General features: G+C 42.6%; 1 protein-coding gene and 1 long non-coding RNA gene across 2 annotated transcripts in view; both read right to left on the bottom strand.

The window, feature by feature from the left end:
- slc4a3 (solute carrier family 4 member 3) overlaps nucleotides 1-15958 on the bottom strand; it is a gene marked incomplete at both ends in the record, with an annotated part of 476263 nt that overhangs the window by 249140 nt on the left and 211165 nt on the right. The window lies entirely within an intron of this gene.
- Nucleotides 10270-13963, bottom strand: LOC311224569. Its single transcript, XR_014619459.1, has 4 exons — nucleotides 13934-13963; nucleotides 13742-13852; nucleotides 10693-11433; nucleotides 10270-10407 (listed from the first exon to the last, which is right to left on the bottom strand). It is a non-coding gene; the product is annotated as an uncharacterized lncRNA (long non-coding RNA).

Genomic DNA, 15958 nt, shown 5'->3' with positions numbered 1-15958 from the left:
AGGCTCAGCAAACCAGTCTCCTCCAACTAGAGGGGGAAGAGGCAGCCATGCTGGTGGAAATGGAAAAGATGAAGGTGGAGAGTCGACGTAAGCTGGAGGAAAAGAGGATGAAGCTACAGCAGCTACAAGCAGAGAAGGAAGTCCAGGTAGCAGCAGCCCGAGTGAGGGCATACAGTTCTGGAAGTGATCTAGACAACGAAGAAGAAGAAGTCACTGACCATGAAATAAATACTGCTCACCAAAATCCTGAATATAGTGCTCCGCTACATCCTACATCATTCCAACGTCAAGCATCTCCCAGCACGACGGCAAACCAAGAGGCCTTCAGTCTAGCCGAAGCAATCACAAGTGCATTAAGCATGAATCACCTACCTACACCAGAACCAACAATATTCAACGGTGACCCTATGAAATTTGTTGATTGGAAAATTACCTTCATGACCCTGATACACCGAAAGCCTCTCCCAACAAGTGATAAGATGTTTTATCTGAAAATGTACCTTACTGGAGAAGCTCGTAAGTCTGTGGAAGGATTCTTTTACAGAGACTCCGAAGAAGCATATAAAGGTGCCTGGAGAGTGTTGGAAGAGAGGTATGGGAACCCCTTCATTATACAAAGGGTGTTCAGAGACAAGCTAATGAGATGGCCTAAGATAAACACAAACGATCCTCTGGCGCTCCGAGAGTTTGCAGACTTCCTACAGGGATGCACAGAGGCAATTCCACATGTCCGAGGGCTGGACATCTTGAATGACTGTGAAGAGAACTACAAACTGCTCAAGAAACTACCTGAGTGGATTGTGCGAAGATGGAGCAGGATCATCGTAGAAGAGCTAGATAAATCTGGAAGCTATCCAAGTCTTGCACACTTTTCAAAGTTTCTGAACAAAGAGGCACGAATAGCTTGTAACCCCATCGCCACCCCACTACTGTTGAACTCCAGAGCCTCAGACGAAAGGTTTCCCAAGAGAGCCAGAGCGTTGAATACAAGCACTCACATAAAGAGCAACATCGTGGAGACACAGTATTCACCCTACAGAGCCAGACCACCTTGCCCAATCTGCAAAAATGAGAATCATGGCATTGCTACATGCACTAACTTCACATCAAGGTCTATAGAGGATAAGAGAACGCACATCTACCAAAATCACCTCTGCTTTGGATGTCTGAGGAAGGGACACTCCAGCAAGGACTGTAAACGGCGACATACCTGCAACACCTGCAACCGTCGTCATCCAACGTGTCTGCACGAAGAGAGGTCACAAGCACCAGAGACAACCCAGAGTGGCACATCTACTGCAAACTACCGGAGCCAAGAAGTCCACAGAGTCGTGTCTCACACTACAACCCGATGTGCTTCTGCGACCTCAAGCATTGTCCCAGTCCTTGTGTCTTCAGTTCAAAAGCCACAGATAACGGTGCTCACTTACGCACTACTTGACACACAGAGTGATACAACGTTTATCTTAGAGGACCTGCTTAAGGAGCTAAGTGTGGAAAGTCAACCTGTGAAGCTGAGACTCAGTACAATGACTGCTGTAAATACAGTTATAACCAGCAAGAGTGTCAGCGGCCTACAAATCAGAGGACTACATTCTGCAAACAACCTCAGAGTGCCACAAGCCTACACTCGTAGCTTCATCCCAGTAGACAAATCCTACATTCCTACTGGTAAAACAGCGCTACAGTGGCCTCACCTCAAGCATCTCGTAAACAAGTTACCATCACTTCTAGACTGTGAAGTGGGTATGTTAATAGGATGTGATTGTCCCTCAGCGCTAGCTCCACTCGAAGTCATCACAGGCTGTAAAAACGAACCTTTTGCACAGGGGACAGAGCTTGGCTGGAGCATAATAGGCTCATCTAACCCTCATCTGGACAGACAAGGGAGCCAGAGCTTTGTACATAGAGTGTCAGTAAAAGAAATACCAGCCCCGTCTACAACAGATGTCCTGAAAGTACTTGAGTCGGACTTCTCTGAAAAGAACTACGAGGACAAGTACGTGTCTCAAGAAGATGTTCACTTCATACAATTCCTCAGTGAGAACATCAGACAGAAAGAAGATGGACACTACGAGATGCCTCTACCTGGTAGCAGCCCACCATCCCTACCAAACAACAAGAGACTAGCTACAGTCCGCCTTCAGTCTCTAAAGAAGAAGCTAAAGACGGATAAAGAGTATCACGAACGCTATAAGGCTTTCATGAAAGACATCATTGAGAAAGGTGACGCAGAACTTGACCATACCACTTCATATGGAGAGACCGCTTGGTACCTTCCTCATCACGGCATTTACCACCCTCAAAAGCCTGGCAGGCTAAGGGTCGTGTTTGACTGCTCAGCTAAATTCTGTGCAGTTTCCCTAAATGACTGTCTATTGACCGGTCCCGACTTAATTAACTCCCTAATAGGAGTTCTATGCCGCTTCAGAAAGGAAGACGTGCCCATAATCTGCGACGTGGAAAGAATGTTCCACCAGTTCTTCGTCCACCCTGACTCTCGAAAATACCTCAAGTTCCTGTGGTGGAAGGAAGGTGATTTGGAAACAGAACCACAGGAATACAGGATGGCAGTTCACCTCTTTGGAGCTGCTTCGTCTCCTGGATGTGCCAACTTCGGCCTTAGGTACATGGCACACCAACATAGAGAAGACTACCCAGCAGCCTCAGCCTTCATTGAGAAGAACTTCTACGTTTATGATGGGTTAGCCAGCGTTTCATCAGTCGAAGAGGCCAAGAAACTGATCATCGAGGCACAAAAATTGTGCAAACGAGGAGGCCTACGCCTCCACAAATTCAACTCTAACCACAAAGACGTCCTCGACTGTGTGAAACCCTCAGAAAGAGCAACAATCACTGACCCTCTCGAACTTAAGCTGGAAGCGACCCCAACTGAGCATGCACTTGGCCTTCAGTGGTCTATAGACAACGACATGTCAACATGAAAGACCAGCCTTCAACTTGTCGAGGAATCCTCTCCATCGTCGCCTCTCTTTATGACCCACTCGGGTTTGTTGCTCCATTCACCCTAAGCGGAAAACGCATACTCCAAGAACTATGCCGCAGAGGCATAAGATGGGACGATCCACTGCCAGATGACTTAAAGCCACGTTGGGAAGATCGGGCTATATAACTTAAAGGAATTCACGATCCCTAGATGCTACCACCCATCTGACTTCGGCAACATCATCAAGACGGAACTGCATCACTTTGCTGATGCCAGCAGCATGGGGTATGGCGCTTGTTCCTACCTCAGGTACAAAAATGACAAAGATACAGTACACTCCAGTCTTGTGATGGCCAAAGCAAGAGTAGCACCCACAAAGGTCTCAAGCATCCCACGACTAGAGCTCTCAGCGGCAGTGGTCGCAACCAAATTGAGTGTGTTGCTGAAAAGAGAACTGCAGATGAAGATCGATGAAGAATTCTTCTGGACAGATTCACAAGTAGTTCTGGGCTACATCAATAATGAGGCAAGAAGGTTCCATGTGTTCGTCGCGAACAGAGTCCAACTGATAAGAGAAAACACTGACCCAAGTAAATGGCACTATATCGAAACAGCGGAGAACCCGGCAGATCATGCCTCCAGAGGCCTTCAAGCATCTCACATTCCTTCAACAAACTGGATGTCAGGTCCTACATTTCTCTGGGAGCAAGAAGTACATCCCAAACTGAACCCTTTCGCAGACCTACTCGTCAGCGATCCTGAGGTTAAGGCTGTCCAAGCTTTCACAACCAAAGTTAACAATTGTACAGACATTCTAATTCGCCTAAATCAGATCTCTTCATGGTCAAAGATCCTGAAAGTAGTTGCAAGAATCAAGAGGCTGGGATCGGGAAAAGTACACAACACCGAACTGGTGACAGTCGAAGAACGAGAAAGAGCTGCCGAAATAGTGATCAAGCTCGTCCAGCAGCAAGCCTTCTCTCAGGAAATTAAGATATGCCAGGAAGGAGATGCTCTTCCAAGTTCAAGTGCTCTTCATTCCCTTGATCCAATTCTGCATCGAGAACTTCTCTGTGTGGGTGGAAGATTGAGACGCTCATCCCTCAGTCAAGAAATGAAACATCCCATCATTTTGCCAAAAGACAGCCTTATCACCAAGCTAATTACGGCTCATCACCACGCTCAAGTTTGTCACCAAGGCCGAAGTCAAACTCAAATGGAACTGAGAGCAAATGGATTCTGGGTCATTGGTGGGAGCAAATTAGTAGCCAAGCTGATTCACAACTGTGTACGATGCAGGAAACTCCGACGACCTACTGAAGAGCAGCAAATGGCTGAACTCCCTAAAGAGCGTGTGGAAGACTCACCGCCTTTCTCATACAGTGGCATGGACTGCTTCGGCCCTTTCCTGATTAAAAAGGCACGGAAGGAGTACAAGAGGTATGGCCTGATACTAACTTGCCTGGCTTCACAAGCTGTCCACATCGAGATGCTTGAAGACTTATCAACAGACTCATTCATTAACGCCTTGAGATGCTTCATCAGCCTCAGAGGAGCTGTTCGGCAACTTCATTGCGACCACGGTACTAACTTCGTGGGAGCTAGAAACCAGTTTAAAGAAGCACTCAAACAATGTGATGCCAATTTACTGGAGATCTTTCTAGCAGAGAAACAGTGTGAATTCGTCTTCAACGCTCCATCCGCCAGCCATGCAGGTGGTGTCTGGGAACGTCAAATCAGGACAGTAAGAAATGTGCTGGACGCCACTATCGCTCTGTGTCCAGGCAGACTTGATGACACCTCCCTTAGAACACTCTTCTATGAAGCTACAGCTATTGTAAACAGCCGACCACTGACAGTAGATGGTATCAACGACCCCATGGCCCTAGAACCCTTAACACCAAACCATCTTGTCATGATGAAGTCTAAAATCGCTCTTCCACCCCCTGGGAGATTTGTTAAAGAGGACATGTATGCAACCAAGAGATGGCGCAGAGTCCAGTACCTAATCGAACAATTCTGGAGCCGCTGGAAGAAGGAATACCTCCTGAACATTTCCACACGTCAGAAGTGGCACGTACCACGGCGTAACCTCAAGGTGAACGACATAGTCATCCTCAAGGACAGTAACCTGCCAAGAAGCCAGTGGCAACTATGTCGAGTCGTCGAAGCCACTCAAGAGAGCAACGGTCTAGTACGTCGAGTAAAAATACAGACTGGGGAGCGGAAAGATCACTCTACCAGACCTTCAGTCCTCGAGCGACTGATCCAGAAATTGGTACTCCTCCTCGAGAGTAATTAGTATAGACACTTGAGTTGTAGTGTTGTATTATTTTTGATCTGTTATGTGAAATCTAAAAAGAAATCCTGTATGACTAAATTAATTGTTTCTAAATTGTGCGTATCCGTCATAGCAGGATTTGGTGGGAGTGTAACTGACCGCCAAGGGTAAAGATGCCTATCATCTTTATTATCAGTAAGCTTTAATTTATGTTGGTCTAGAGATGATCGACTTTTCTTTATTAGCTCAGAATACTGAGCTTTCTATTTAAGAAAATAATATTTCAGTGCCGCTTGTGCATTTTCATTTTGTGTCCACATGGGGGCAGAGCTCGTCTTTTCTATAGTATAAAGGTCACAGCATCCTGTGTGTGACCAAGGCAGGAAGTAACTCAGAGACAACGACGGAGCAGACAGCGAATTATATACTTACTACTTATACCTTACTCCAGTAATTAACACCCCTTGGTAAAGCGGAATAAGGTATGTCGAACACTAAAATGTATTATTATTATTATTATTATTATTGTTGTTGAAGTGGTCTATATTTATGTGTGGTAGACATGTAAAGTGGTGCACTGACTGATTAGGTTCCAATCAGTCGCACCTGCTGCTGAACAAGTAACGTTACTATTTATCATTAGTTTCCTTAAATGCCTTTATTATGGAAGACGAGTTCACCCTCCATATCATTAAATTCAAATGTTTGTTTGAACACATTAGGTGCTTTGTTGTGAACAATATTGAACTGTGAACAATATAACTAATTGTGTATGTTTGTGTTTTGACTGTCACAGTTTTCACGGTGCAAACGGAGCAAACGATGCAACCGTCACTACCTGTACAACTATGGTGCAACGACAACTACCAAATAAAAGCTACAGTGATGCTATGCTAAAATGCAAAAGAAAAAGAAAAAATAAATAAAAGCACCTGTACGAAACATAACCGCATCTTTATTTCACCACCAAGCCGGGGGGCAGTTACAGTAATAGTGTGTAATAGTGTAATAGTGTAATAGTGTACTTTTGTGTAATAGTGTGTAATAGTGTAATAGTGTGTAATAGTGTAATAGTGTGTAATAGTGTAATAGTGTGTAATAGTGTAATATACACTATTACACACTATTACACTATTACACACTATTACACTATTACACACTATTACACTAGCACACTATTACACACTATTACACACTATTACACTATTACACACTAGCACACTATTACACTATTATACTATTACACTAGCACACTATTACACTATTACACACTATTACACTATTACACTATTACACACTATTACACACTATTACACTAGCACACTATTACACTATTACACACTATTACACTATTACACACTATTACACTATTACACACTATTACACTATTACACACTATTACACACTAGCACACTATTACACACTATTACACTATTACACTAGCACACTATTACACTATTACACACTATTACACTATTACACACTAGCACACTATTACACTATTACACACTATTACACTATTACACACTATTACAGTATTACACTATTACACTATTACACACTATTACACTATTACACACTATTACACAAAATGTGCACATTTTAGTTTTTCATTTTAGGTATTTTGTGTTACTTTGTGGTATATTTCCAGGCACTTTGGGGTATTTTGGGATATGTTGGGGTACTTTGGGGTATTTTGGGGTATACTTTGGGGTACTTTGGGGTATTTTGGGGTATACTTTTGGGTATTTTGGTGTACTTTGGGGTATTTTGGGGTACTTTGGGGTATACTTTGGGGTACTTTTGGGTATTTTGGGGTATTTTAGGGTACTTTGGGGTATTTTGGGGTACTTTGGGGTATTTTCTTGTACTTTGGGGTATACTTTGGGGTATTTTAGGGTATTTTGGGGGTATTTTGGGGTATTTTCTGGTACTTTGGGGTATACTTTGTGGTATTTTAGGGTATTTTGGGGTACTTTGGGGTATTTTCTAGTACTTTGGGGTATACTTTTGGGTATCTTGGGGTACTTTGGGGTATTTTCTGGTATTTTGGGGTATACTTTGGGGTACTTTTATTACACTATTACACACTAGCACACTATTACACTATTACACACTATTACACTATTACACTAGCACACTATTACACACTATTACACACTATTACACTATTACACACTATTACACTATTACAGTATTACACACTATTACACTATTACACTATTACACACTATTACAGTATTACACACTATTACACTATTACACACTATTACACAAAATGTGCACATTTTAGTTTTTCATTTTAGGTATTTTGTGTTACTTTGTGGTATATTTCCAGGCACTTTGGGGTATTTTGGGATATGTTGGGGTACTTTGGGGTATTTTGGGGTACTGTGGGGTATTTTGGGGTATACTTTGGGGTATTTTGGGGTATACTTTGGGGTATTTTGGTGTACTTTGGGGTATTTTGGGGTATTTTGGGGTACTTTGGGGTATTTTGGGGTATTTTCTGGTATTTTCTGGTACTTTGGGGTATACTTTGGGGTATTTTAGGGTATTTTGGGGTACTTTGGGGTATTTTCTGGTACTTTGGGGTATACTTTGGGGTATCTTGGGGTACTTTGGGGTATTTTCTGGTATTTTGGGGTATACTTTGGGGTACTTTGGGGTATTTTGGGGTATTTTGGGGTATTTTGGGGTATTTTAGGGTACTTTGGGGTATTTTCTGGTACTTTGGGGTATACTTTGGGGTATTTTAGGGTATTTTGGTTTTTTTTTTGGGGTATTTTCTGGTATACCTGTTCGTTTTTATAGTATACATTAAATTTCTAATAATATGAAAAACAAAAAAAAAGTATATTGTTTAGATCCCAGGGGTATTTGCAGACGGCCGAGTTCTGGTCGATTGCGCTGTAACCAGACACATATTTGCAATATATCAAATGCAAAGTAGATTTTTCTGGGGGAGATTATTACAGGCTTGTAATAATGTGTCAATGATTAGCAACAACACTGATTTTGATTGATTTTTTTTACTTTTAGTTTTACTCCACCAATCACATGCGGCTCCCTTTGTGTGTGTGTGTGTGTGTGTGTGTGTGTGTGTGTGTGTGTGTGTGTGTGTGTGTGTGTGTGTGTGTGAGCGAGAGAGAGTGAGAGATAGTTCTCCAACTTGTGTGAGTTGCAGTGATCTCCTGGTTGCTCCCCACATAGGTTATCTAACTATTGCGCCGCTGCAACTAGAAACACTGGCCTGGCCTGCTTCTAAGTTCAGTGGCCTGACTGCATAAAAAAAAGTTATTTTTTTTTATATATTTGTATTTTCTTGGAAATATTTTTTATTTTATTTAATTTTTTGGAAATCATCTGGCGACCCCCCCGCGGCGGCTCGCGACCCCCACTTTGGGAACCACTGCTGTATAGGACTGTGAAGCTATGCATCCCCCACCCTGTATCCCCCCCCATGCTGAATTTCCCCAAGGGGATCAATAAAGGATTATCTTATCTTACCCTCTGTGCCGTCTCCCATAGGTATTCAATTGGGTTGGGATTATTATTATTATTATTATTATCTACGCTGCATGTGTGCGAGGGCTCTCGCATTATTATTATTATCTACGCTGCGTGTGTGCGAGGGCTCTCGCATTATTATTATTATTATCTACGCTCATGCGCGCGCTCATACCAGCGTGGGGGCAAAACTAGCGTGGGGCGAAACTAGCGTAGAGCAGTGGCCAATCAGAGCAACGCGGAAGGACAAGCCACTTGCTTAAAGCATAGACGCAACCTGGGCTGGACCTTGCGCGGGGAAGCAGCAGTAGCACATACTCATTTACACACAACCTGGACCTCGCGGGGCAGCAGCAGTAGCACATACTCATTTACACACAACCTGGACCTCGCGGGGAAGCAGCAGTAGCACATACTCATTTACACAGTGCTTATGGGCGGAGCCAGGCCAACACAGCCTGAAATCCAAAGTGGGAAAAATTTGGCTTTTGAGTACTTGATTAGAAATATAAAACAATGAATTTTTTTGAATAAAAGCTTACAGATGTGTTCAATAGACTCACAGGAATTGTGTAAAGTTGCCCAAATAGTGCTAGGAATAGCAATGCATGTCCCCTTTAAAATAATACATGACAATAATGTAGAGGCTTAAACCTGACTGTACAGTAAGTACCAACCTCTCCTTCTGTGTGTCTGTGAAGCTGAGTATCAACAGAGACAGAGGTAAGGGGGATGGGCTGATATTTCATGAGAGAGAGGAAGATAAAGAGAGACTGACTATAGCTCACGCAGAGCAACTGCATGCACTTGCACTGGAAATAATTGTAATGCATTTTACTGAGGGGAGGAGGAGGAGGGTGGCCTTGGGTTAACCCAGAGCCCTTTAATTAAGAGTTGCGACACGCTTTGATCTCGCCGACAGGATATCACGTGGTTCACGTAGCTACCTGTAGTTCCAATTTGACCTTCCTGTCAACTTGATATCAGCGGGACAGAACGGCAGAACTAATTACTACTACTGTTACAGCAATTTTTGGTACTTATTAATACAATGTGCATTGATCACTGTTGCGATATATCATTTACATATCTGCTACTTTAATATTTACATTATATCACTAGGCGATGACGGCAATTTCGAACGTTAAATGCTAGCTGTGCTAGCTGACTTATTTTACATGAGCCATATCACCAGTTGTTACACAATCAAGCATCATTGTATTAATCAGCCCACATTATATGTGGGCTATTTATATTCAATATATATAATAGCATTTCAGGTGAGTGGCAGAGAGACTTGTGCTTCTACACATCCTAATGCTATCTATAGTATAAGTATAGTATAAGACATTCATACATGCACATGTGAAAATGCAGTGAATATCATATCAAGCTGTTTACTCTGCATTTCTTAGCATTTACATTTCATACTGTAACCATTGATACTACTCAATTAAGCCAAGAAAGAAGTTTGGTCAACAGTACAAAATATACAAAGCAACCAATTGCATTCCACACATTTTTTATTATTATAGGCCTATAATATGTCCAATGTCCATGTAGAGGTCCAGTCTTCCACTCCTGTTGTTTGTAGTGCTAGGGCCTTTCTGTCATGACTGCTGCTCACCACAGACTGGACACATGCACGTCATTATAGTGGTAATTTATCCTAGAAAACAAAACAGGGAGATAGAGAGTTATGGAGTTGCTCATGCACTCTACAACAACACACATCTTGTATCTTCTCATCTCTAACATTTCCATTCCACAGCATGCAAGCATCCTGCTTCAAGAGGTGTATGATTGTGTATGTGACAATAAAACTATTTGATTTCAATATTTTAGAGGGTTTAGAGTTCACCCACCAGTTTCTGCTGTGGGAAACTTGATATTTTAGTATACATATTTTGCTTGCTTAATCATAACATCTAACTTTTATAGATCAACGTCTTACCATGGTCGGCTGTTCAGCATTCGGGTGCACCAATCGGTCAGAGAAAGGGATCCGTATGTATGGGTTCCCAAAGGACACAGACCGGAGAAGAAAATGGTTGGCCAAAGTCAGCAGAAGCAACCTGACCATCACACGAAATTACAATAGTAGAAAACTGTGTGCGGTAAGTTACATTTCTACTCCACATTTGGACATTTCACTTGTGGATTAAGGTTCAATTTATTTTACTGTAATATGTACATGACTACAATGAAATTGTGATTAGCAATTATGGGGTAAAGTCTGGAATTATTCTGCAGGCACATTTTGAGGGAGAACAGTTCACAGCAAACAGAAAAGGCCATCTGAAATTGAAGGCTGATGCTGTTCCGACACTATTTGTGCATCGCCCGAGACCCAAGAGGAGGAAGGGTCCCACTGTGAGAACCCCAGAACCTCCAGCACATATTCATACAGTGGCCAGTGACCACACATATTGTGCTCAAATTAACTTTGGTATGAATAAACGTGAAGTTATAATTTATATAATATTTCTAATTTCAATGACTAGCCTACACAGTACACCCTCACTGACAATGCCATGTCATCATTTCAGATATTGAGGCAGGAAGGGAAAATGAGGGAAGAGAGGGCAATGAAGGTGAAGACTGTGAGGAGATTGATGAGAGGGCCATACCAGGAGCCAATGAGCCAGAAACCAGTGTGCAGCGTCCAAGTGAACCAGGAGCCAGTGAGAAAGACCTGAGGGTTGAGTTAGAAAGAAAAATAAATCAGTTAGAGGCAGCCCTAAAAAGACAAAAAAGAATGAATGTGGTCCTACGGGGAAAAAAAATTGTCATGGAAAAGAAATTTGCTGGAATTTTTTCAAAAGATCAGATTAAAGCGATTGGTATGAAGAGCAAGAGGGGCATGAGATGGGGAAATGACATAATTAAAAAGGCCATAAAAATCCGTTTTGCCACAGGCTCAACAGGCTACAGGCTGCTTCAGGAGATGGAGATTCCTCTCCCCGACATCAGAACCCTGCAAAGGAGACTGCAGCATATAAAGATGGAACCAGGAATATTAGGGGAGGTGTTTGACATACTGAAGCTGAAAGTAGATGGCCTGACAGAGATGGAGAGGGAGTGTGTGCTGACTCTGGACGAGATGTCAATCACACCCAGCGTGGAGCTGCATCTGGGGACAGGGAAACTTTATGGGGACGTGACGTTACCCGGCCACACAGGAGAGGCAACACATGCGTGTGTTTTTATGTTGTCAGGGACCACGACACGCTGGAAACAAGTAGTGGCTTACCACTACAGTGGCATTTCCACTAATGGAGCAATTTATAAACCCATCATTCTGGACATTATTGACAGAGCAGCTTCCATAGGGCTACATGTAATTAATGTCACCACAGACATGGGCAGCCCTAATCTGGCAATGTGGAAGGCCTTTGGAGTGAACCAAAACAAAACGTTTGTCCCACATCCAGCAAGACCAGACAGGAGGCTATATTTCATGCCAGATGTCCCACATCTGGTGAAGAACCTGAAGAGTGCCCTGGTCCGTGGACAGATGTTTACAATTCCACCACATATGGTGGAGAAGGAGAACCTCTCATCCAATGAGGTTTCAATTAGTCCATTGAACGATTTGGTGAATTTTCAAGAGGGGTTGGTATTGAAAATTGCTCCAAACCTCTCACGTAAAACCCTTCAGCCCAGTCATTTCGACAAGATGAAGGTGGGCCCTGCGTTGAATGTCTTCAGCAAGGCAACAATTGCCGGCCTGAAATACATGGTGGAGCGGGAACAACGACCCCCCTCTTACCAGACAACAGCATGGTTCCTGGAGCAGGTGGACCATTGGTTTGACCTCATGTCCTCTCGCCACCCAGTAATGGCACTGAGCAGGCACAAGATGGAGGAATACCAAAAGGCCATCAGTTTCCTCCAGGACACGGTCCAACTGTTCCGTGGGCTGAAGATTGGACAACCGGCTAGATGGAAGCCTGTGCAAACAGGGATTGTGATGGCAACATCAACAATACTATCAATCCAAGAAGACATGCTGGCCCAGGGACACTTGTTTGTGATGACCAGCAGGTTTACCCAAGACTGTCTTGAAAATCTATTCAGCTGCATAAGACAGAGGAATCCAGTCCCAACTCCAGTGGAGTTTCAGCAGGCACTGAAATCAATATCAGTTGGGCAGTTTCTTGCAACAGTCAAATCAGGAAGCTATCAGGAGGATGACAACAGCCTTTTGGCAGACTTCCTGGACGCAAAGGAGACATTTCCCAGTCCTGTTCTCAGAATAGAAGATCTGATGGAGTGCAGCCCTGCACCTGACCCCACAAAAACCGAGACCTGTGCTCTCTACCATCTTACGGGCTACATTGTGAAGAAAGTGATCAGTTATTCCAACATTTGTGCTGAATGCCAAAATGCAATTAAGTACAATGATGAGAGTCCTGAAGGAGAGCACAGTATTTTACTGAAGCTGAAGGAATTCAAACCAGGTGCACTTTGTCGGCCGTCACAAGAGGCCTTTGTTCTAGTCCGGCAAATCGAGGAGCTGTTCCGAAACAAGACCAGTGCCGCCCTCATGAAGCTCCCAAATGCCATGGATTTGCTGGAGAGAGAGGCTAAGCTGTTAGACAGCAGACTACCCTCATGCCATGATGTACAAAAGAAAATAACCAACAGATACATCAGGCTGAGGTTGAGAATCGCAGCAAAGCACATCCGGGCTGAAAGAAAAACAGTGCTGTCTGACGATGGGCATCTTGGGAGTAAAAGCCAGACAAAAAGGGCAAAGAAGGACCAGCAAAGCCAAGCAACATCTAGGCCTACAACAAGCAGGCCCCCAACAAACACCTTGATCGTTGCCATGGACGTGTTTGGTCTGACCGTTGCTCCTACAAATGTCCCACCACCTAGCGTGGCTGTCCATCGCCCCACTAGCCTCTCCATCGCTTCTACACAAATGGTAAGTCAATATATAAATTGAATATGAATTAAATCATTTGTGAACATTATTTCAGACAATAACGTTGCACCTTATTTAATATTACAGGCTCTCCATCGTCCCACCAGCCTCCTCATCGCTCCACCAGCCTCTCCATCCCTCCACCAGTCTCTCCATCCCTCCACTAGCCTCTCCATCGCTTCTACACAAATGGTAAGTCAATATATAAATTTAATATGAATTAAATCATTTGTGAACATTATTTCAGACAATAACGTTGCACCTTATTTAATATTACAGGCTCTCCATCGTCTCCCCAGAGTCTCCATCGCTTCTACACAAATGGTAAGTCAATATATAAATGTAATATGAATTAAATCATTTGTGAAAATTATTTCAGACAATAACGTTGCACCTTATTTAATATTACAGGCTCTCCATCGTCCCACCAGCCTCCTCATCGCTCCACCAGCCTCTCCATCCCTCCACCAGTCTCTCCATCCCTCCACTAGCCTCTCCATCGCTTCTACACAAATGGTAAGTCAATATATAAATTTAATATGAATTAAATCATTTGTGAACATTATTTCAGACAATAACGTTGCACCTTATTTAATATTACAGGCTCTCCATCGTCTCCCCAGAGTCTCCATCGCTTCTACACAAATGGTAAGTCAATATATAAATGTAATATGAATTAAATCATTTGTGAAAATTATTTCAGACAATAACGTTGCACCTTATTTAATATTACAGGCTCTCCATCGTCCCACCAGCCTCCTCATCGCTCCACCAGCCTCTCCATCCCTCCACCAGTCTCTCCATCCCTCCACCAGCCTCTCCATCCCTCCACCAGCCTCTCCATCCCAACAGACAGACCCTCCCCACTGATCCAGGGACTGTAGCCAGACCCTGTTCAATCCCACGCCTATAGATTGTGGGCCACGCATATATTTATTTATATATACTGTATTTCAGAATAAGGGAAAATATGTTTAATATGCCCTTGTGCCATGAGATAAAATGTCGCTCAACACAAAATTGTATTAGATTAGATTAAAATGCATTGTCATTATACAGCACAAGTACAGTACAACGGAAATAAGTTTGGCATCCAACCGGAGTGCAAATATAGCAGTAAAGTGCAATAGCAATATTCAATGTACAGGTGATTAGATTGGATACAAAATATATAAAGAGTACTACTGAGTAATGTATACGGTATTTACAGCATTATTGATATCATACAGAGTTGTATGGGTTATATGCAGGTGTAGTAGTAATATGGTAGGCATATTCACCTTATCAGTCTTCTAGTTGAACCTGGAATGATGTGACAAATAAACCTCTTGATTCTTGGTTTGCAGATTGCAGAATGGGTACAGTACAGTACAATACATACAATTGTTAAGGGGATGCAGACCAGAGAAAGACTTTCGTCTTGTTTACATCAGGGTCCCCCATTTTCAATTCATCAGGAAATATATGACACACACGACATACAGATAGTCAGTACTGCTACATCTATACATTTATGACATACCAGATTTGCAAATACAGTACTGTTTGTGATACAAAAAGTGTCCAGAAAAAGTGTATATACATTTAACGTTACATATACATGGTAACGTTATCTAACTGCATTTAGAATCTAACAAGCTATTAACTTATGATAAACATAAACTAAAGATTGCTACATAAAATACCACTATTGACTACATCCATGAGTGGTCTGCTAATGCGTTAAAATGTAAAAAAAAAATGCAGTAAGTAAGTAAAGTAAAGTAAACTTACGAGCGAGTGCCGCCTCGGCAACAATGAAATGAATGGCGATGAGCTGAGAGCTTGAACTACGGACCCGCCCTGAGGCGCTTTACTTCCGCATTCCACGATAACAACGAAAGTGGGTCGGAGTGGCGCAACTCTTAATTAAAGGGCTCTGGGTTAACCAAGGACAGGACTAAGGAGGAAGAGGAGGAGACTGAGGATAATTCCAATTTGAAGATCATGGGAATCTATCAGTGGAGGTTTATCTATGACAACACATGAAACACAAATTCACTCATAATTCATAATTATTATTAATTTACATATATATATATATTTTTTTTTTATTATTATTATTTTTTTTATTAGAAATGTTTTTTCCTGCACTGCAGTAATGACTGCAGTATATTCGTGCAGATGGCTGCACAGGTTGACCCAGGATCAGTGATGCCACAGATTACTTTTAATTACTGATTACTCCTTTAAAAAGTAATCTAAGTTACTCTACTGATTACTTGATTATCAGAGTAACTTAGTTACT

This window comes from Notolepis coatsorum (genome assembly GCF_963971535.1).
Source record: "Notolepis coatsorum genome assembly, chromosome: 3".
Lineage (NCBI taxonomy): Eukaryota > Metazoa > Chordata > Actinopteri > Aulopiformes > Paralepididae > Notolepis > Notolepis coatsorum.
This window is presented reverse-complemented; position numbering and strand designations above follow the sequence as displayed.